The following is a 24318-nucleotide window of genomic DNA, read 5'->3' as shown; positions in this document are numbered from 1 at the left end:
CATTTATTATGCCATAGATATATCTAGGATAATTGTTTCATAATTGTTCCTGTATGTTGGTGTTCTAAGGGTTCAGGTTAAGGAAATCGCTGTGTTTCCCCAGAATTCCTTCTCACTACATATGTAAAGTCCAGTATGTTCAGCCTGAGCTGACATAAGGTGCAGACACTGAGGCACCAGTTTACCAGGGTTGATAACACTTAAGACTGATATTCTTATCTGATATCTCACTTTCAAGATGTATGAGACATTGTAGCCTTTGGCATAAGAGCTCCAGATTACCTCTTAGCATCTAACATGATTTTAAATAGTTTAGTGACAAAAGGTGATAAATGACTGAGGATAAACATTGTAAAAGAGCTAAAATTGGTCCTGGGAATAAGGTAAAAGGCATTTAAGTACAAAGAAGTGTCACTTCTTTCAGAATAAAATCAAGGAAAGTTGAACACTCTTTTCCATGATGTACCCTTTTATTTGATTGTGAGACGTATCTCAATCCCTGAACATACACATTTTTCCAATATTGGTAGTTTAAAAACCCACCACAAACAAAAGCTTAGGTATAATGACCAATCATTATTAAATATTTAATAATAAATAAATAATATAATATAATAAATGTATAAGTAATAAATATTTAATAATGACTAATCATTATTAAATATTTTTAATGATGAATTTTTAAATAATCAATAGGGCACTGAAATAAAAAGTACTTTAATACTATGCCTCTATTAAATGAAGAACAACTAAAAGCCTCCTTAGCTGTATTTCCTTTTTCCTCCTTTTTAAAATAAATCTTTCTTGCCTACCTATTACGTGTTAGATGCTGCATCGAGCTTTGAAAGGATAAAGACAAATAAAATGTAGTTTATGCCATTGAAAACCCTAGAGTTCAGGAAGGTTGAAGAAAAACCTTAGGAACTATAGATTTATTGTTTTGTTGAAGATGGAACTGCCTTACTAGTGAGCATGTCAAATTAACCTATAAGAAGTTGAAAGCATAGTGATTAATATGGAATCATCATGATTCCATGTGAAAGAATGTCAAACCTTTATTTTAATGTCAAAATCCTATGAGATTAATATTTTTTCAACAAATATGTATGTTACCAAGTGCTATACTCTGTGCTAGGCTTCAGGGATGTAGGGGAAACACGACAGACCTGGTTCCTGTTCTTAGGGATCTTATGTTCTAGCAACAGAGTCAGGTGGAAACTAACAAAATAGAAAAATAAGCACAGTAATCACAATTAGCACTAAGGCTGTATGCCACCGACAAGGGGCCACGACATTGGGGTAAGTGAAGGAAAGCTTCACTGAAGATTTGAAATTTTAGCTGGGACTTACGCCTAAGTATACACGCCCTCCTACATCGGGACTATGTTTACACGAGATCACAAGCTGTTGTTTGGTATCTGTTATTATCAGCTGAACTGAATTTGTGATGGGTATAGAAATCCTGTCTCTTCTCTTTTTTATCTTACTCTCTGGAAACATCTCTTTGTTACATACCAAACATTCTGTATATGTATAGCATTTAAGTTGAATGCATTCTTCATATATATTTTTAAATTTCTTAGTGTGGGTGGCAGAGTGAAAAAAATTCTCCAATAAAGAGACAGTTCATTCCCCTCTAATTCAATGATGTGTGATCTATATCACTATGTAACTTTAGGCAATCAAACAACTTCCAACTTGCATTATGTATGTACGTATGTATGTATGTATCTATCTATGTATCTATCTATCTAATCTCCTGACACAGAGACAGATGGTGGACTCTATTTAGGGATCACTTCTCACACCTCATTCCCCCCCCAGAACCTAGCACTGTGCTTATACATGATGCCAGTAACGGCTGAAGTTCACAGGACTTGGTTTCTTTCTAAAACCTCATTCAATAGACTCTCTGTCTCTGTAACCAGCAGCCCAGTGTTAACTATCAAAACAAGACATTCCATAGGATATTAGGACATAAGGCAAGAAGTTTGTTGATGAGACCATTCATAATTACATGACTTTAATCCTTTAAAAGTACTTTAGATGCCAAAATGTATGATTTTTTTTTCATATCTGAACAGGTATTGTGTTGGAGATTTGAAGGTCTGATGGGATGATGGAAAGCTCATTATGACCAATGATTAGTACTGAAACTGAGAAACAAGCAAAAAGTGAGGATGAGGGAAATAGTATTTATTATGAGGAACTTTGTTCTTATGAAATTGCCTATAGTTATTATGATAATTAACTATTAATGTGTTCTGCTCTAACAATAGTAAAGACTTGGCAATTTCTCTAAATCCTATCTATATTTTCTAAAGGTGCTTCTAATAAGTCTCACTTTGTAGTGCTTTTTTGATCACTTGATCAACTTCCTGCCGCAGAAATTTGCTCTTGCTCCAATATTGACTATCTCACTGACGGCACCACAACCCGCATTGTAGCCCAGGAAACATTATGAAGCTCCGTCCTTGAATCTTCCTTCTCTATTACCCCAATGTCCAGATAATCTGAAACGCTGTCAATTCCGAGCATCTTTATCTTAAATCGGCTCATCCTTGATATCTTCCTCCATCACTACCTTTCTCTAGCTGAGCCCCTCTCTCTCTTCTAGGGGTTTTCTAATGGTGTCTCAGCCAAGACAAATCATTCCTCATATGGCCTCTAGAATTATTGCTCTAAATGCAGATGTGGCCATCCTTTCCTCCTCAAACACTTTCAATGACCTCACTTCCCTGAAGACAGTTAGGACCCTCCCCATGTAACCTGCAAGGCTCTCAGTGCTGTGGCTCCCTGATTCCACCCCAGCGTTTCCATCATCCCCTCTCCTCCTGCCTCCCCTCCACCTCCCAACGTGCACACCGCACACAGCACACGACAAACCACTTTCCCTTCTATGGTCTCTCTTAACCTAGATCTTCTCTTATCCTGCTACTTTTCCATGGAATGCTCCATTCACTGCTCCCATTTACCCTTCCCTGTCCCTAGAACCAGAACTGGAGAACTTGTTTCTTTTATTGGAATTACCCAGTTACTCTTAAATTTACATCTTCTCCCCTGAGGCTCACTTTATCCCCGCATGGTAAGGCTGCCTGAGGGTTGAACACCGCCTAGGTCACTGTTACAACCTGTAAAACGAGGATGTTTGACGATTGCTAAGTTAATCAGTATGAGAAATTTCTCACTGCAGATGGATTTAGAATTCCTTCCACACACATAACGCTGTGAAAACCAAGAAGAGTGCATGTGATTGGGGGTGGACTTGGAGAGGTAAAGCATGTTAATTTCCAGTGAGATGGGTATCCTGATTCCCATGCAGTCTGCTCTGCATCAGGATGACTTGAAGACCTAGTATAGAAACCAAGGTCTAGCTCCTGGGTTGTTGTTATTCTAGCTAACGGCAGTGATCATACTGTTGCACTTTTGTGGATATTTAATAAAAACTCAGAGAACAGCTTGCAAAAGGCAGTACTCATTCCTGCTGAGAGAAAAAGGGAAATAAGGGAATCATCTACTCAGCAATTTCAAATGCTGTAACCTTAAGAGCATAATTTTAACTTTTTGGCACTGGGTGAGGTCGGCCTTAGTGTACTTTGAATTACTCATTATAACTGGAAAATTGGATGCAGAGGTAAAGGGGAGTTTCCTTTTCTCAAGAGTTGTTTAGCCAAGATACACAATCCGTGAACAAGAGTAATTTGGTGAGAACACTAGTGAAGTGTATACCTGGATAAATACTTGTTTTCCCATGTTCTAAAATACCAAAAGCTTACTTCCTTTAGGTTCCCATTTATATTTATTATTAATTTTATGTCATATTATATTCATGTATTTTAAACTGCAGACTGGGTAATTTATTTTATTCAAGACATTTAGAAATCTAGGGGGCACCATTTAAAATGAGTATCTCTTGCCATGAATAGAATTTTAAAAATTACATTTGACTGTGAGGAAATTAGGGTGTACTCAAAGCTTCTAGCATCTAAAAAACATGCTTAATTTCTAGTTTTAAGAAAGCGATGACAACTTTTCCTTTTTCATACTTCCAGATTCTTCAAGGGCCATTCAAGTCAATTGTTTGCTAATAATTGCATTGGCATTGGGCTGGCTTGAAGTGCGACCAAAGAGAAGCATGTTTCAGTATAGATTATCAATCACACTACTGGCAATGTAGGCAAGTTAATGACTAATACTGCATTGGTATAATGGTAATCACTTTCAGGTCATCCAATAAGAACTAACTCCTAACCAAGACAAGAATATAGTTAAAGAAAGATTATACGAAAGGATGATAGATACAGATTTACAGCAAATAGTTTTTAACTGAAATCCAACTATTAGTAAGGGATTATCGGGAAGGGATTTACTTGGTAACCCCCCATAATTTAGTGCTATTTTTCTTCTGAATACTACCTAACACATTTCAACTTCTGGAGTATGTAACCTGGGCTAGAAATCTCTCGGGAACCAGCTCCCTCACGATCTTTGTGGTATTTCCTGCTTGAGTCAGACTGGAAATATCCCTAACAGGCTCCGCTTTAGGGATTTAGCCCTTCGCTTCCACAAGTAAGAGAACCAAGAGACAAAAGAAGCTGAAACAAGAGAAAGGCAGCCAAACCATGGTTTTGATTTTTCAGAATCTCCTGCTTCGTTTAAGGAGAAAGGTTTATGGATTGTGGTCCTCAACCAGCCATTATATATAAAACAGTATTTAGATCCTTTCTTTGCCTACTAACTTAATGCATCACTGACTGTAGTTCCATTACAAAGTGCTTGAGTCAAGGTTTGGAAGATTTAGACAGAGACAAGTCTGGAGCTTCGTAAGCAGAACAAGGGTGACATAGCATCATAGTTACATGAGCTATAGATCTGTGAAGAGAAGATGTTGATTGTCACAGGTTCATTTTTATCTTGCTGCAGAGGGCATTGACGGTCAGTGATCCACTTTATTTTGCAGGGCTATTAAAGGAATTCTTAACCATGTGTTGCAAGTTTATTTAACAAGTAATGGTGCCCCTTTGAAGAGGACTTGTACATCCTGTTTGATACCTGAATAAGTTAAGCCAGAACTGAAATATATTCTAATTTTTCACCTGGGCATAAAAATAAATAAATAAATAAAAATAAATAGAAGGCCAGAAAAGGAGGGGGAGAAAAAAGCAGTTGCCATTCAGGATTTATAAAGAATAGTTACATTTGACAGCTAAGATATGTAACCACTTATCTTCGCTGCTGGTCAAAGATAATTTCCTCTGGTTCTTTCTATTTGAATCCACCCAATAACGTATAAGGTGTTTTTCTCTTAAGATAAAAAGGTAGTCTCTGAAATTATACGAAATTTAAATGATTTAAGTCCTAGTTAGAAAATTTAGCTTGAAATGTAATGGTGATCATCACCTTATATTTCAATAATATTTCATTTCCCACACCCGCCTTCAAGGGCTGTTTCAATCTTGAAGAACAGCTGGGGAGAAAAACGATAAGCATTATGTGTGCAGCGAAAGTCTTAGTAGTTATGAGCCACGCTGGAAAGAGGAACTACCGTCACTGCAGGGCTGGACCCGGTGGGGAGCCTGGAGTTCCGCCCTAACAATCCCAAACTCTGCAACTTTATATGCTCTCTGTGGTTTTAAAAAGACTTGATCTTTCTAATATTACATTCTGAAAGCCAACCTAATAGATACTCTATTTCTGGAGAGCTCTGTAGCCAGAATGATGGAAAATTCTTGTGGCTGTTGCCGTGTTTCTCGGTGAAAGAGCAAAGCACGGCGCAAGCGTGGCTGATCTGCGTGAAGTTTGCATATCCACTGACAGTGGTGCCGGGGTGGAGCCTGCTTTATGCTGTAGGAGAGGAGAAGCATTCTTTCCAGCAGCTGGAAGGTGGCTCCGGGCTTTGCCAGTGTGCTTGGTGTGAACCTGGGAGAGTCAGTGCAGAGTTTGGGGAAGGAAGGAGAGGGAGCTGGCACTCTCCAGTTGAAGCAGCTGTGGCCCCGTGTGATGTGACGCGATGTGAGAAGAGCCCAGAGGCTTCATGGTCAAAGCCATCACCGTGTCGTATAGACTTAAGCACATCCTGTCTTCCTTCATTCTCTTTCCATGTATCACTGATCGTCTGGTGTTTAGCACCAAGATCTGGGGGTGCTCGGTCTCCTTGCTCTATATCCTCAGCATTCCTTTACCCCAACTTAATTCTCCTCACTTATTTTCCAAGAAATCAATCACTTTCTCCCCCTTCCTTGGTTCTACTGCTACCTGAGCACCTCTGAAGGCTCATGATCGATCTCTGCTGCACAAAGGGCTATAGGTCCCCTCCTTTAAAGGTATAGAAGTGGAGGATTTTAAAGTCAATTCTTTTTATTTTCCTTTCCCACGCATTTCAGATAGTAACTGAGAGGGGTGTAGACACTTAAACTGCTAGAGCCACTTCCCTTCCTTAATAGCCCCACCCAATGCAGGCAGCAGCTACAATGAGCTCGGCTCTAATCATCCCCCCTTGTCTTTGTTTCAGAATTGTGCTCTTTAACATGATTCAGTTCAGCAAAAGTAAACCATCACGTGTTTCTGAGAGGCTATGACAAGGATCTCTGCAAGATAATGCTCTCTCAGCTCAAGTCCCTGACGATCAGGAGTTTACAGTCTACCCAGAAAGGTTAGAGACCTATCAGAAGCAGGGGAATTCATTACCCATAAAAAGCAAGTAGGTGTTGAATGCTAAGTGATGAATTGGTGAAATAGAATATACAAGCTATGCTTTCTCAATGTCCTGCACTTCCTCATAGCCTTCATCGCAATTGTCATGAAAGGACTTATCTGGATATCGTTTGTTTAATATCTTGTCTTCACCCTGCACCAACCCCTTGGTTCAGGGTCCTTGCTGGATTTTTGGTTGCCAGCGTATCCCAAGCGGAGAACCGTGAATCCAGAAATTCAGAGAAGGAAGCACCCCTGTCATCTGGGCCAATTCCCAGCCGTGGCCATCAGGGAAGGCTTCTCAGAGGTGCTTCAGATCCAGCGGATGGAAAGTCCAAAAACTGCCACGGATTAGTCACGTCGGCCTAAACCTCTGTCTACATCACAAGCTTGTAATGACATACTTCTTTGTCTGGGAATCCCCAACCTGTTAGAATCAGGAAATGGTGGATGCCTCCCATCCCCGTGTGGCTTGCACAGACTGCCAGTATCGTCTGGCTTGTTCCCATGTGTGGCCCAGATTCAACTCACCCCAGAGACGTATCGAGTGTCCACGGGTTTGGCATGGGTGTTGGCAGCCTGGGCTCCCGGGCAGCCCCCCAAACCCGGGTGGTTACGATTGTTTACATTTTGAAAGGAGCCCCGGGCAGCACCATTCCACTGGAAGTCCGTTCTCTCTTCAGTGTAATAGTTCTGTCTTCCATTCTTGTTTCCAACTCTCCTAGGATTCAGGAGAACATGAAAAAGAAAACGATAACCAGCCTTTCTGTGGGATTCATAACTTTGTGTACAGCATAGGCTGAACAGGAAGAAATCGTTGAACCGTAAACAGGCTTTTTAAGCTCCTCCGCTGCTCCCGGAGAAGAGAAGCGGGCAGTTGGTAGAGCATCTCGGCGCTGTTCCCTATGACCTCCCCTCTCGCTCTGCAGGAGGAGAATGCCATCTCCACCCAGTTGTGCTGTGGCCACCCTGCATTCAGATGCACAAATAGCAGTCTAGCCTTTGAGTCTGTCTTTTCCTATTTCTCCAGACAGCTTCAGTCCAAATAAGGTTCTCACTCCTCCTGAGAAAATTCCTAACGTTTCTAAATAGGTTTCCAGTTCCCCACTAATTCCACTATCAGGAATGAGCACCATGTTTCACAAGTGGGCCAGTGGGTCGTACAGATGCACATTTTATAACTGTATTTTGTTTCGCTTGAAATACTTTTAGGAACTATGGAAAAGGAGGGGTTGATTTAGAAATCAGGGGTAAACACAACCTTACAATTATCACGTGAATATGGGGCATTAAAGAAAGATTAAAAACACCACCACTAGCAACATTCCAGTTATTCCACTCTTCCTTCATGCCTTGAAATACTATGCATTTCGTTCCACTCATGTGATTTGGGGCTCTATTTAAAAAGTCACTTTAAGAGTCTTTTGAATACTTTCTGTGGTGATAGAAATCTGTTCTTTGAGGATTGACTTTAATTTAGGGAACCAAAAGATAGAACTAGCCCAGAGAATAAGGTGGATGATCATGGCAGGTGATGCCAATTTAGTTTTAAAAATAAAGGGAAATGGAAAAGATTTTCTCCACAAAGTTTTTTACACTATAGCGTCTGCGGGCTAATACTGTAACCTTACCAAGTGCCTCTTTTAAGAAGCTGACCCTAGATTGGTAGGTTTTCTTCCTCTTTTCATACAAGTTCTATGTATTGTGGTTTTATTTATGCTTCAGTTTGTATGGAATTATGTCCCTAAATAATGCTGCTGGAGCTTGGTCTTATAAGATTCCTGGAATTCTAGTCCACTTCAAACAAGTACTTAATAGATCAAATTAAGATAATTAAATTGTGCTTTTGCTTTGCAGAACACTAAAAGCAAAATCGCTCCTATATTGCTAAAACCATTTTAAATGCTTTTGGAAATGTTAAATTATCTGTAGGTGTGCAAACTAGATTCTTCGTTCAAGTCCAGTTGGTACCTTACATTGTTTTGGTCACTCTTAGAACATGGGTTCAATTAAAGTTGCCTGGCAGGGGAAAATCAACATTCTCCAAATATGCAGGCAAAGCTTTCATCCACAGGGCAGAAGAATCAATTGCCCTCCTTCTTGGCTTCAGCCGTTCCTTTGTTTTCACTTTTCTTCCCCCCAAGTTCACACTTAAGGCCCCTTTTAATGCTGTGTGTCCACCACCTTTTTCCTGTTATTGTGTTTCTTATTATAGGCTGCCCTCCTTAGAACTTTATCTTTTCATCATCTTCTCATCCTTTTCATTGAGATGAACTTACCAGAGGCAGAGAAGGACTGAATGGACTCTGTTCCTACCTGAAAGGGGACCACACCATAATCTGTTAAATAAAGGATAACTGTCCAATGCATTTACCCTTGTGTTGTGGCTTTATTATTGTTGTTTGAACTGCAACCCAGAATGGAACTTTTTTTAAATTTCAAAGACTTTTTTCTTTTTTAACCTCCAAGCTTTTTTTTTTTTTTTAATTTAAGTTTGGACCTTAATGTGTTGACAGGTCTCTTTTACATTATTTTTGGCTAAAGCCAGAAACAAATTGTGTTGAAAAGTATTATGAGAACACCTCTCCTTCTAAGATTTCTAGCTCAGTAGAGTAGACTCCAGAGGTTTGGATTAATCAGGTAAGCCTTAGAAAAACATCCACTGTTTTAGACGATCTGCTTAACCGAATCCCAATGCTGAACTGCTAGAGGTTTTCTTATCTAGAATGAACTGTGTGTTAGGGGAGTGACCTGATGAACTACTACTTATATCTGAAGGGTATCTGAAACCCCACAGTTATACTTTTAATAATGTGGCCAAAAAAGAAACGTTCATACATGTTTCTAAGACCAATATATATTTTGCAAGATGCCCATCTCTGACATGATTAAAATATGAACTATGCGACTGAATTAACCTAATTATTCCATAATTTATAAACTACTATTTTTTATCAAACTAGTCATTTTGATATTACTTAAAAATACATTTTACGAGAGAGGAGCTTCAAGATAGTGGAAGAATAAGACACAGAGACCACCTTCCTCCCCACAGATACACCAGAAATACATCTACACGTGGAACAACTCCTACAGAACACCTACTGAACGCTGGCAGAAGACCTCAGACCTCCCAAAAGGCAAGAAACTCCCCACGTACCTGGGTAGGGCAAAAGAAAAAAGAAAAACAGAGACAAAAGAATAGGGACGGACCTGCACCAGTGGGAGGGAGCCGTGAAGGAGGAAAGGTTTCCACACACTAGAAGCTCCTTTGTGGGCAGAGACCGCGGGTGGCAGAGGGGGGAGCTATGGAGCAATGGAGGAGAGTGCAGCAACAGGGGTGCGGAGGGCAAAGCGGAGAGATTCCCGCACAGGCATTAGTCCCCTCCACCAGGAAGCCTACACAACCCACTGAACCAAAATTAGCCACTGGGGACAGACACCAAAAACAACTGAAACTACGAACCAGCAGCCTGCGAAAAGGAGACCCCAAACACAGTAGGTAAAGCAAAATGAGAAGACAGAGAAACACACAGCAGATGAAGGAGCAAGGTAAAAACCCACCAGACCTAACAAATAAAGAGGAAATAGGCAGTCTACCTGAAAAAGAATTCAGAATAATGATAGTAAAGATGATCCAAAATCTTGGAAATAGAATGGAGAAAATACAAGAAAGGTTTAACAAGGACCTAGAAGAACTAAAGAGCAAACAAACAGTGATGAACAGCACAGTAAATGAAATTAAAAATTCTCTAGAAGGGATCAATAGCAGAATAACTGAGGCAGAAGAATGGATAAGTGACCTGGAAGATAAAATAGTGGAAATAACTACTGGAGAGCAGAATAAAGAAAAAAGAATGAAAAGAATTGAGGACAGTCTCAGAGACCTCTGGGACAACATTAAATGCACCAACATTCGAATTATAGGGGTCCCAGAAGAAGAGAAAAAGAAAGGGACTGAGAAAATATTTGAAGAGATTATAGTTGAAAACTTCCCTAATATGGGAAAGGAAATAGTTAATCAAGTCCAGGAAGCACAGAGAGTCCCATACAGGATAAATCCAAGGAGAAACATGCCAAGACACATATTAATCAAACTATCAAAAATTAAACACAAAGAACAAATATTAAAAGCAGCAAGGGAAAAACAAGATATACACATAAGGGAATCCCCATAAGGTTAACAGCTGATCTTTCAGCAGAAACTCTGCAAGCCAGAAGGCAGTGGCAGGACATATTTAAAGTGATGAAGGAGAAAATCCTACAACCAAGATTACTCTACCCAGCAAGGATCTCATTCAGGTTTGACGGAAAAATTAAAAGCTTTACAAACAAGCAAAAGCTAAGAGAGTTCAGCACCAACAAACCAGCTTTACAACAAATGCTAAAGGAACTTCTCTAGGCAGGAAACACAACAGAAGGAAAAGACCTACAATACAAACCCAAAACAATTATGAAAATGGTAATAGGAACATACATATCGATAATTACCTTAAATGTAAATGGATTAAATGCTCCAACCAAAAGACACAGACTGACTGAATGGATACAAAAACAAGACCTGTACATATGCTGTCTACAAGAGACCCACTTCAGACCTAGGGACAATACAGACTGAAAGTGAGGGGATGGAAAAACATATTCCATGCAAATGGAAATCAAAAGAAAGCTGGAGTAGCAATTCTCATATCAGACAAAATACTCTTTAAAACAAAGACTATTACAAGAGACAAAGAAGGACATTACATAATGATCAAGGGATCAATCCAAGAAGAAGATATAACAATTGTAAATAGTTATGCACCCAACATAGGAGCACCTCAATACATAAGGCAAATAGTAACAGCCATAAAAGGGGAAATCAACAGTAACACAATCATAGTAGGGGACTTTACCACCCCACGTTCACCAATGGACAGATGATCCAAAATGAAAATAAATAAGGAAACACAAGCTTTAAATGATACATTAAACAAGATGGACTTAATTGATATTTATAGGACATTCCATCCAAAAACAATAGAATAGACTTTCTTCTCAAATGCTCATGGAACATTCTACAGGATAGATCATATCTTGGGTCACAAATCCAGCATTGGTAAATTTAAGAAAATTGAAATTGTATGAAGTATCTTTTCCGACCACGATGCTATGAGACTAGGTATCAATTACAGGAAAAAGTCTGTAAGAAATACAAACACATGGAGGCTAAACAACACACTACTTAATAACCAAGAGATCACTGACAAATAAAAGAGGAAATCAAAAAATACCTAGAAACAAATGACAATGAAAACACAACGACCCAAAACCTATGGGATGCAGCAAAATCAGTCCTAAGAGGGAAGTTTATAGCAATACAATCCTACCTTAAGAAACAAAAAACATCTCAAATAAACAACCTAACCTTAAACCTAAAGCAATTAGAGAAAGAAGAACAACAAAACACCAAAGTTAGCAGAAGGAAAGAAATCATAAAGATTAGATCAGAAATAAATGAAAAAGAAATGAAGGAAATGATAGCAAAGATCAATAAAACTAAAAGCTGGTTCTTTGAGGAGATAAACAAAATTGATAAACCACTAGCCAAACTCACCAAGAAAAAAAGGGAGAAGACACAAATCAATAGAATTAGAAATAAAAAAGGAGAAGTAACAACTGACACTGCAGAAATACAAAGGATCATGAGAGATTACTACAAGCAACTCTATGCCAATAAAATGGACAACCTGGAAGAAATGGACAAATCCTCAGAAAAGCACAACCTTCCTAGACTGAACCAGAAAGAAACAGAAAATATAAACAGACCCATCACAAGTACTGAAATTGAAACTGTGATTAAAAATCTTCCAACAAACAAAAGCCCAGGACCAGATGGCTTCACAGGCGAATTCTATCAAACATTTAGAGAAGAGCTAACACCTATCCTTCTCAAACTCTTCCAAAATATAGCAGAGGGAGGAACACTCCCAAACTCATTCTACGAGGCCACCATCACTCTGGTACCAAAACCAGACAAAGATGTCACAAAGAAAGAAAACTACAGGCCAATATCACTGATGAACATAGATGCAAAAATCCTCAACAAAATACTAGCAAACAGAATCCAACAACACATGAAAAGGATCATACACTATGATCAAGTGGGGTTTATCCCAGGAATGCAAGGATTCTTCAATATACACAAATCAATCAACGTGATACACAATATTAACAAACTGAAGGAGAAAAACCTTATGATCATCTCAATAGATGCAGAGAAAGCTTTTGACAAAATTCAACACCCATTTATGATAAAAACCCTGCAGAAAGTAGGCATAGAGGGAACTTTCCTCAACATAATAAAGGCCATATATGACAAACCCACAGCCAACATCGTCCTCAATGGTGAAAAACTGAAACCATTTCCACTAAGATCAGGAACAAGACAAGGTTGCCCACTCTCACCACTCTTATTCAACATAGTTTTGGAAGTTTTAGCCACAGCAAGCAGAGAAGAAAAAGAAATAAAAGGAATCCAAATCGGAAAAGAAGAAGCAAAGCTGTCACTATTTGCAGATGACAAGATACTATACATAGAGAATCCTAAAGATGCTACCAGAAAACTACTAGAGCTAACCAATGAATCTGGTAAAGTAGCAGGATACAAAATTAATGCACAGAAATCTCTGGCATTCCTATACACTAATGATGAAAAATCTGAAAGTGAAATCAAGAAAACACTCCTATTTTCCACTGCAACAAAAAGAATAAAATATCTAGGAATAAACCTACCTAAGGAGACAAAAGACCTGTATGCAGAAAATTATAAGACATTGATGAAAGAAATTAACGACAATACAAATAGATGGAGAGATATACCATGTTCTTGGATTGGAAGAATCAACATTGTGAAAATGCCTATACTACCCAAAGCAATCTACAGATTCAATGCAATCCCTATCAAACTACCACTGGCATTTTCCACAGAACTAGAACAAAAAATTTCACAATTTGTGTGGAAACACAAAAGACCCTGAATAGCCAAAGCAATCTTGAGAAAGAAAAATGGAGCTGGAGGAATCAGGCTCCCTGACTTCAGACTATACTACAAACCTACAGTAATCAAGAGAGTATGGTACTGGCACAAAAACAGAAAAATAAATCAATGGAACAGGATAGAAAGCCCAGAGATAAACCCACGCACATGTGGTCACCTTATCTTTGATAAAGGAGGCAAGAATATACAGTGGAGAAAAGACAGTCTCTTCAATAAGTGGTGCTGGGAAAACTGGACAGTTACATGTAAAAGAATGAAATTAGAACACTCCCTAACACCATGCACAAAAATAAACTCAAAATGGATTAAAGACCTAAATGTAAGGTCAGACACCATCAAACTCTTAGAGGAAAACATAGGTAGAACAATCTATGACATAAATCACAGCAAGATCCTTTTTGACCCACCTCCTAGAGAAATGGAAATAAAAACAAAAATAAACAAATGGGACCTAATGGAACTTAAAAGCTTTGGCATAGCAAAGGAAACCATAAATAAGACGAAAAGACAACCCTCAGAATGGGAGAAAATATTTGCAAATGAAGCAACTGACAAAGGATTAACCTCCAAAACATACAAGCAACTCATGCAGCTCAATATCAAAAAAACAAACAACCCAATCCAAAAATGGGCAGAAGACCTAAATAGACATTTCTCCAAAGAAGATAAACAGATTGCCAACAAACACATGAAAGAATGCTCAACATCATTAATCATTTGAGAAATGCAAATCAAAACTACAATGAGGTATCATCTCACACCGGTCAGAATGGCCATCATCAAAAAATCTACAAACAACAAATGCTGGGAGGGTGTGGAGAAAAGGGAACCCTCTTGTACTGTTGGTGGGAATATAAATTGATACAGCCACTATGGAGAACAGTATGGAGGTTCCTTAAAAAACTAAAAATAGGGGCTTCCCTGGTGGCGCAGTGGTTGAGAGTCCGCCTGCCGATGCAGGGGAAACAGGTTCGTGCCCCGGTCTGGGAGGATCCCACATGCCGCGGAGCAGCTGGGCCCGTGAGCCATGGCCGCTGGGCCTGTGCGTCCAGAGCCTGTGCTCTGCAACGGGAGAGGCCACAACAGTGAGAGGCCCACATACCGCAAAAAAAAAAAAAAAAAAACAGAACTAGCATATGACCCAGCAATCCCACTACTGGGCATATACCCTGAGAAAACTATAATTCAAAAAGAGTCATGTACCAAAATGTTCATTGCAGCTCTATTTCCAATAGCCAGACATGGAAGCAACCTAAGTGTCCATCAACAGACGAATGGATAAAGAAGATGTGGCACATATATACAATGGAGTATTACTGAGCCATAAAAAGGAATGAAACTGAGTTATTTGTAGTGAGGTGGATGGACCTATAGAGTGTCATACAGAGTGAAGGAAGTCAGAAAGAGAAAAACAAATACCGTATGCTAACACATATATATGGAATCAAAAAAAAAAAGAAAAAAAAATGGTCAGAAAAACTTAGGGGCAAGACGGGAATAAAGATGCAGACCTACTAGAGAATGGACTTGAGGATACGGGGAGGGGGAAGGGTAAGCTGGGACAAAGTGAGAGAGTGGCATGGACATATATACACTACCAAATGTAAAACAGATAGCTAGTGAGAAGCAGCCACATAGCAGCGGGAGATCAGCTCGGTGCTTTGTGACCACCTAGAGGGGTGGGATAGGGAGGGTGGAAGGGAAGGAGACGGAAGAGGGAGAAGATATGGGGATATATGTATATGTATAACTGATTCACTTTGTTATAAAGCAGAAACTAACACACCATTGTAAAGCAATTATACTCTAATAAAGATGTTAAAAAAATATATTTCACTAGTGAAAATTTGGATTCTTATGTTTGGAAGAACAGGCAATTAAAATTTTTTTTTTCAGGTTATGAACAGTGGTATCCAGTAAACGCTTTCTGAGAATCTATTTGGTGTTATGACAGGCACAGATATAGCAGCGTAAGAAGACAGTATCCTTGCCTTCGAAGAATTCCATCTCATCAGAAAGACAGGCAAGTAAACACACATGTGCAATGTAAATGTGCTATGAGCTTTAACACAATTAGGTAGAGGGCTCTGTGGGAACAAAGGGATTGGCACATCTACTGCTGCAGGTGACACCTTAGATAAACTACACAGTGGCTGCAAAATCCTGAAGTATACATTTTCCCCACGGTGGGAGGGTCAACGATGTGTAGGCCATGAATTTTGGGAAAAATTTCATATGCCAGGTGATAAGTTAGAAAACCAGATGTTGTCATTTCGTGTAACTTAACATTCTCTTGTACCTATGCTGTGCTGTGTTCTATACTAAACATTATAAACCCTCAGGGCCTTAGTGTGTCATGTGCAAAATTGGGATCATGTTAGGTTTCTCTGAAGATTAAATATTTTAATCCACCTAAAGCACTTAGTGCCCAGAAGATAGTAATAATAAGGTAAGTATTATTAGCTATTATTCTCATGTCTATCCATTCTCACTGATGCTACCCAGCAAGATGGCAGGGTGGGTGATCAATTCGTTCATTTATTTACAAACATTTATTAAGCACTTATAGGCACCAGGCATCGGGGATTCAAAAGTGAAATGACCAAGTACCTGCTTTCATGTAGCTCAAAATTCCAGTGCTGAGATGAAAGAAAAGCAAGTAAATCATGAAATGAATAAATAATATAAATTCGGAGATCAATAAGCATTGAAAGAGCGTGACAATGCTTGGGGGTGGAGGAAGGCATTTCATATACTGTTATTATTGAAACCCTCCTGGAAGAAGTGGTAACTTGAATGTTAAGATGGAACCAGCCCTGTAAAGACGCCAGGTAGGAATACATTTGGAATGTCCCAGAAATAGACAGAGACCTGGATTTGGAATAAAGGTAATGAGAAAAATAGAAATAGGGGATGAGGCTGGAGAAAGAGACAGGCACCAGCTAATGCAGGGCCGGGTAGGGAAGGTAAGAAGCTTGAATCATTTCAAGTGTAATGGAAACTCTCTTCACTATACGGCACAATCAGTCAGTCTTTAAAAGGCTTCCTTTACCTCATCCTGCCACCAAGCACTCTGCTAAGCATGACTCTCCTGAGCTGTTGATGGGTCCTTCAGGCCCTCCCAGCCCCCTTCAAAGGGTACAGCCATCCTGTTACCTAGGAACCATGCAGGGATATATCCTTACTCTTCTTGTAAACCGGGTCTGCCTTTATACCTTGGTAATGCCATTTGAGTAAGTTTCTTTCCTTTTATCTTTATTACCACATCCTTCTCAGCCATAATATGTGTCACACTTGTCCTGTGTCCCAGGCACTGAATGAGCCTCCATGGTTAACTCTGTGAAAAAGACACCATTCTTGCTCTTAAGAAGTTCACTGCCAAGAAGGGTCAACGGACGTATTAAGAGACATCAAGACATGGACTGGTGAGTGGAGTGACTGGGATAAGCTCAGGGAGAGTGTGTGAGAGCTCATGGAAGCGCCCCTTCCCCAGGGACACCCGTGCCAGACACCATATATTCCAGAGAAAGAAAGCAGTACAGTGTGATCTGAGATGAAAACAAGCTCCTAAATTTCATTCAAATTCTGTTGCTTCTACTTCTCTTGATCCATGCTTCCATAACTGGCCACTACTGCCTTTTTTGTCAACCTGGTTTTAAAAACAGTGTGGGTTTTGGCAAGATATTGACTCTGAATATCAGTCATTTAAAATGCAAATTCGTATGTCATGGTGATTTGAGAGAATGAAGTCCACACCTTCCAGGGTGGATTTATAAGTAATCCATACCTCATGGGGATGGATGTGGCTAGCAGAACAACTGGTATAGAGAAAGTGATCAATAAACATGGGCCTAGTTCCTTGCCTCAGGTGTTTTTTTTTTGTTTGTTTGTTTTTGTTTTTTTTTTGCAGTACGTGGGCCTCTCACCGTTGTGGCCTCTCCAGTTGCAGAGCGCAGGCTCTGGACGCGCAGGCTCAGCGGCCATGGCTCACGGGCCCAGCCGCTCCGTGGTATGTGGGATCTTCCCGGACCGGGGCACGAACCCGTGTCCCCTGCATTGGCAGGCGGACTCTCAACCACTGCACCACCAGGGAAGCCCCATTGACTCCCTTTTGAAAGCACCTACTTTCTGTATGTAAACCTTCTCTCAGGTTTACAATATTGTAAAATCTTTTTCTTCCTTCAGTATCCTTTACAGGTAGTTTCCTATGATGTATTATGGGAAGAGAAACTGTGAGTTCTCCCAGAATGTAACTTCTTTAAATCTGACAATCCGTAAATCAACTCTGATAAGCCTTTCCTTTTTGGAAAAAAAATGAGATTGAGATATATTTATGATTTTTCCTTTTTTTCTCCATTATCTATTTTGATGATTAAAATGAATAAAACCTCTAGAGATATTTTTCATATTTCCATTCTTTTTTCCATCAAATCTTTGAGGAAATAAAAAATAGAATGAGGTCATCTTGGGCTCAGATTTACTGATCAAATACCCATGCTATGATTGTCATGTGCACACCCTCTACGAAGCTTTGTGGTTGAAGAGGGCTCTGTGTTGAATTTCCTGGTTTCCTGGGACGCTTGAGGCAGATGAGGTACAAGCCATAAGTCAAGACCATTCGAGGATCTATTGACTTGGAAACCAGCTAAGACAAGCTAGCTGGATTCTACATCATAGAGTCAAACTAAGGGCTTCAAAGTTTAATAAAATTACAAGCAGGTTCTTCTGTTCTCATGACCTCATTTCACCAGCTCTTTCCTTTGTCCTATTTGGCACAAGGATTGCTAGACCCATGTTGTTCCAGACCTTAAAGGAAAACTGCTGGCAGTCTCTCATTATAGAGCTCTCTTGTCTCTTGAAATAGATGATCCTTGTTCAGCAAATGTGAATTGAAGCTATTTGAATTTGGATATAAATGCAACGTAGTCTTTTCCTCTATTTGACCCTCAGAAGGTGAGCCCATTTTATACAAGAGGAGAAAATGAAAATCCTGCCAAAAGGACTAGCGAGCTTCATTTAGCAGTAGCACTCATCAGATCTTACCCCTTCTTTGGGTCCAAAGGATTGAAAATTTCATTTTCACCTCATTTTAGGGAGCTGGTTTGGATTGAAGTCACATACAAGATGAACTGTCTCCAACATCTACATCAGGAAGTAACTCAAGCTCAAGATAAATGTCACTGGTGGGGCAACAGGCTTGCGTTGCTTATTCTGGCTTCTCTTTCCTGTCCTGGAGATTATTTGGAAGAGCTACCATGACTTGTTCTTTATAAGCTTTAAATGTTGAAATAAAAGCTCTTGTATGTTGATTAGCACTTCCCTTGATGAAGTATACAAGTGTCATGTAAAACAAAGTGGACTCTGCTCATGATGGATTTGAATGGACATTCCACCAGGGTATCCTCGAGCCAAGACCACAATATTTTGGCCCCTACTTACTCATGGAAACTTCTGATTGATTGCTTCAAACCACTTGCCAGTTATTTCTCTAAAGAACAATCCCTTGAAGTAGAACTTACATGGGTCCATGTGTCTCTAATGCTGAAATTTATTTGAACTTTATTTTGCCTAGGATTTTACCCATTGAATTTATTTGGAAGCTTCATGGGCTATTTAACAGGAGATTATATTTGAAGAGATATTAGTCTAACGTGAAATTCTAAATAATTCACCATCTTTTAAAACGATCATTTAACTACACCATCTGAAAGGCATTAAAAGACAATATTTATAAGAAGTATATTTTTCAGATATAGAATGTTTAATTATCTTAAGTGAATTATAAAAAATATCCGTTGTTAGTTAAACTGATTTTAAGGTTACTCAGTGAAAAGCCTTAAAATAGAGCAGTTTATGTAGGTATAAAACACTTATTAAAAATTATCTTTTTACTTACATGGTAATATGTTTTGACTCTCCATATTTTGAAGGAAAAAAATACATAAATGGGCTTACATTGGTCAAAGATATTAGAAATAAATAATCTATTCTAATTTGTGAAAGGTCTGTTCCAGTGTCCATATCTTCCTGAAATTTCAAAGAAATGAATTCAAAACATTTGTAAAAAATTTAAAATATCAATAAAAAATAAAGTGAAGTAATAAGTTAAAAGAGACCAATGTAATTTCTTCTAGTGCCTAGTTAAACCAAGGATTTTTTTAATAATTATGAAATTCTATGTAATATTTTTTAAAAAATCAGATAAGTAGTAATAGTTTGTATTTTTCATCAAATTTATATATAAATACAATGTTACATAAATTGAATAAAGTTTTTAGATATTTCAGTACTCAGAGTACTCTGAGTATGTTTTGTGAACATGGGCTATGGTAAAGTGTGTTTCATCTGTATCTATATTCATTCACTGATTAATTTTTTATATGAAAGGCACTGAGGAATACACTGATGTTTAAGCCAATGGGTTGTACAAAGGGCCCTCCAGAAAAAGTCACAATTATTTAATTTATGGTTCTTGATTTCAACTTACTTTAAAAACTGCCTTTTTTCTTAGACATTTTAATGTTTATCATAGAAATTTTTAACAATACATGTGAAGAAGAAAACATTACTAACATCTTTCACCACTCTCAACATTATGGTATATAGATTTTCAATCTTTTTAGATGTGTACATCTGTCTTTAGACGTTCTGTGTAATAGCTTAAAGCTTACTTCTTTATTGTGTAATTAGGTCTGACCTGTTATCATAGTAACCGGATTATGCATCACGTTCTATAATTTTATTTATTTGTGAATTCTGCTAAACCTCTCTGATCCTCTCAAATACTCAGCTGAATTTTATCAAACACAATGGGCTTCGATACTGATTGCCTGGGGAAGTAAAGAGAAAAAATTGTGTTCTTTCTTTGGGTCAATGGAGTGGGAAAGACAGCATAGAAGGCATGATGTGAGCAGGATCCAGATTTCACCAGGACGAGAAATTGGGACAAGAGGTGACTATAGGATCGTGAAACCACTCCACACTCCATGCCCCCTTATATGAAGAACAAGGCTAAAGAACTGTGTGCTCTTAAGATGCTGTTTCTTTTGCTGACATTTAATTCACTCTCAGCCCAAGTGTTGTGTACTTACATTTCTTTAAATTTCAGCTCCCAGATACTTGACAGCCTCTCTAAAAAATTTTCCCTTGCTGCCTTTTAGTCTGAATTGATTAAAACACAACCTTCATATTTAGTTTATCCTAAATTAATCACGTTTAGGTTAGCTTAAATCAAACTTATGGAAACTTCCTTATCAATAAAGTGATTGGTATGTTAATAAAATAAAGTATACAACACGGATTCAAGAACTTTGAAGAATTTTATCTGCAAGTGCTAATCTAATTAAAATTAGATTCATGTCTTTGCTCTGCCATTTATTAGCTTTGAGACTTTGGGCAAATTGCTTAACTTCTTTGCGCCTCAAGTTGCTTATTTGTAAAATGACACTAACAGTGCCTGGTATAGATGTGCTATGAGGTTTAAAGGAGATAAAGAACCTAAAGCATGTAGTGGAGTGTTTGGCACTGGTATCTACTCAAGAAAATTTAGTTCATGTTACTCTATCTGGACTAAATATAGTTGCTGGGGTTTCTTTGTTGTTTAAAAAATATATATCAGTAGGAAGTAAAATGGAATTGGCAGAGAAAAAAAAAATAAACCACGAAATTCAAAGTTATCAGGTCAAGTATCTGATGAAGAGTAAACCATGGGCAGAGAATAAAATTATATAGAGAACATAAATTCTAATTATATGGATTCAAATTATTCATGGATAATTATGTTGAAAAATCAATGTCAAATTTTCCTCTCAAATGTACGATGTGTGTATTATTGTATTCTGAAATATAAATGTGGCATTTCTGAGAAATTTTGTTGCTTTCAATTTTTTACAGTGAAAGGCAGGGAGGCCCACTAAGGACACAGTTACCGCTGACAATTCAAGTAGTCACTGCCCATGCCTGCCCTCAGCTGTGGCAGTAATGACAGAAGCATGCATGTGAAATTACTCTTCTTCACCATTGCTATTTCTGGGCTTGTAAACAGGCGTCTTTCCCCATAAGGCTTCAATATCTGCAAAGCGTTTTTAAATCTCTATTTTAAATTTTAACTTAAAAGATTTTTATAAATATAGGTCACAATCCAGTTGTACAACTTGACTTATATTTTATTGTCTTATTGACACAAATATTTAGACTTTACTATTAACTGCTGAATGTGTTACCATCACCAATGCTAAGACTTTCCTTATAATCATCTTTAAACTTATAATTTCAGCCAATAATATGGTTATATTCATTCTTAGTGAATTAATGACACTGGGGAGTCAATACTGATATCACAGCCAGATACCAATATGTATTATTTTGATAAATCATATTCAAGATCTTAGAAAACAAAAATGTCACGACTTTCATCATCCAGATGAAATAGATATAAATTTTTAAAATGACTAAAATGCTCCTTTACTAAAGGTGAAAACACTCAGAAATTTCCAGAAGCAAAATTAATAGCTATTTACCCACATGCTTATAATAATCCAGATCAATGTATATCTATATTTAATTTGTAACTTTCTCTTCAGAGCTTTTTGTTTTTCAATTTTTATTTTGCTTGAAATCCTTTTGACACCCAAGAGGTTTCATATATAAAAAATGAACTAAGACGTTTTAAAAGATACACACTGAGATTTCCAACTGGATTTTCTAAGATGAAAGACTCTGCTTAATTCTCTTTTAAGAGCAATTTCCCCATTCATTCCTGTTCTCTAACTGCATATATTTGAAAAATCAGTCCCCCAAGACACCCTGTGTCAGCTACTTCTCCATCTATAACAATTGTTATAAGTGAAATAACGTTTTCCAAATGGGTGGTTGTTCATTCTTTCCTTTAGTGTTATTTAATATTTTTAAAGACTGGAACTTTTGACCTTTTTCTGGCCACATTTCATTTTCAAAGATTTGGGATTGAGGTTTCACAGAAAACTGAATAAAGAGACTCTTCTATTATTTCCTGATCAAAGTATCATCTCAAAGTTTACCATTGGATTTCAAACACAAGTGTAAGAAAAGCAAATAGATCTGATACTATCATTATTATCTAAGAGGAAGTAGAAAACAGCCTTTACAACAGATACAGACCAGACAATTGAAAATTAAGTACTATATTTTCTCTATACTGCCTACTACTTGCTCTCTTATACTTTTTATCTTGCCGTATGAGCTTTTCTCTCCCGAGTTCTTTTCTCCTCATTAATTGCCTTTCCTTTTCATCACATGGATTAGATCTCCCAGCTGCTTCCTTCCCCCTTCCTCCCTGGTGTCTTTCTGAACCACCAAGTTCTGTAATGAACTTGGATAATTTATAAACAATGACAGAAAAAAAGACGTACTATGTAAATCTTGTATATCCCATCTAGCTCCACATTTTACCTACATGATTTATTCCCATTTAGGATGCACATTATTTTTACCCGATTCCACTGCTTTAGGATAGAGTCATCAGCCTGTTTTAACAAAGAGCATTTCAATTTAAGATGCACCTGCACGATGTGTGCAAATATTCCCATGTGCCACAGTCGATCAGTGTTCTGATTCATTTCGGTACTAAAATTTTAATTCACATGAAATATTTCTAAGTAAGCAGTGCCAAAATGTTCATTCTGATCTGGTGTTTCTGCCCAATTTAACAGAAAAAGAGAGGACGTGGAATAGTAAATCCTACTGAAACCATCAGTGATGGAGAGGACAGTAGGATCTCAGGTTCATTTATGCTGTCATGTTTATGGATTAGCTTATATTATACATGGGTTACGTGCCAAATGATGCCTTTTGATTCTGATTCTAAGGAAAACAGCAGGGATCTTGAGCACTGAAAGTCCTGAAGGAGTTGTTATTTCTGGCCCTTTGGTAGAAATAAAGGGAGACTCATGGCTAAAGAACATCAAAGTGTCAAAATCAGCTTCCCATGTCGTTCCCTTCTCTGATGAGACATAATATGAGGAGTTAGAGTGGGTCATGATTCAACAGAGTTTGACAAAGTTTCTGTGTGTCCTGTTAGCCGAAAGGCTTCCTTCTCGGTGTCTCAGGTACTGGGATGTCCGTGCAGTGAGGTCTGAGGTCAGCCTCATCTTCTCAGGCACCTCCCTGTAGCATGCGAAAAGCAGGTAAGCATTCCCGAACAGCCCAGGAAGTACACAGAAGGGGCTGAGCAGACAGACAGAGGGCCTGGCGTCTAGGCTGAGGAGCACACTGGAACAGGGACCCGACGGCTGACGGCCGTGGATGGATGTCGACACCAGCAGGGGAGGCAGCGGGACGGGGGTCAGTGCTCAGGGCCAGAGGGGCGGGTCTTGCAGGGGCCAGCGAGGGCGTGGCGAGACGGGACCGTTGCCCCTCCTTGGCAACAGGGCAATGGGAAAGCCAAGGCAGCAACGCAGATCTCTCCCGGAGGAGGAGAATCAGAGACGTGAGGAGGGCGCTTCCTGAACTGACAGGCAGAGCCGAGACTGTATGAGGTGTACCTTGAGCGCACGAGGAAGGTATCTCACTACCAAGCAGCCCTGGAGTCTCAGGAGCTAAGTTTCATG

The 24318-nt window shown here is 38.7% G+C and overlaps 1 long non-coding RNA gene across 4 annotated transcripts in view; it reads right to left on the bottom strand.

Moving 5' to 3' along the window:
- Positions 1-24318, bottom strand: part of LOC132481148 (uncharacterized) — a 139623-nt gene that overhangs the window by 46034 nt on the left and 69271 nt on the right. For 2 of the 4 annotated variants that reach the window (XR_009530779.1, XR_009530780.1), the window contains exon 3: positions 7225-7414. The exons of 1 other annotated variant lie outside the window; for it this stretch is intronic. This is a non-coding gene — a long non-coding RNA (uncharacterized LOC132481148). Of the gene's footprint in view, positions 1-7224; positions 7415-22877; positions 23876-24318 lie in introns of those variants that run through there. One more of the 4 variants, XR_009530782.1, reaches the window with a different exon arrangement.

The sequence above is a fragment of the Mesoplodon densirostris genome, chromosome 20, assembly GCF_025265405.1.
Source record: "Mesoplodon densirostris isolate mMesDen1 chromosome 20, mMesDen1 primary haplotype, whole genome shotgun sequence".
Classification (NCBI taxonomy): domain Eukaryota; kingdom Metazoa; phylum Chordata; class Mammalia; order Artiodactyla; family Ziphiidae; genus Mesoplodon; species Mesoplodon densirostris.
Note: the sequence above shows the minus strand (reverse complement) of the source record. Positions and strands in the feature narration are given on the sequence as shown.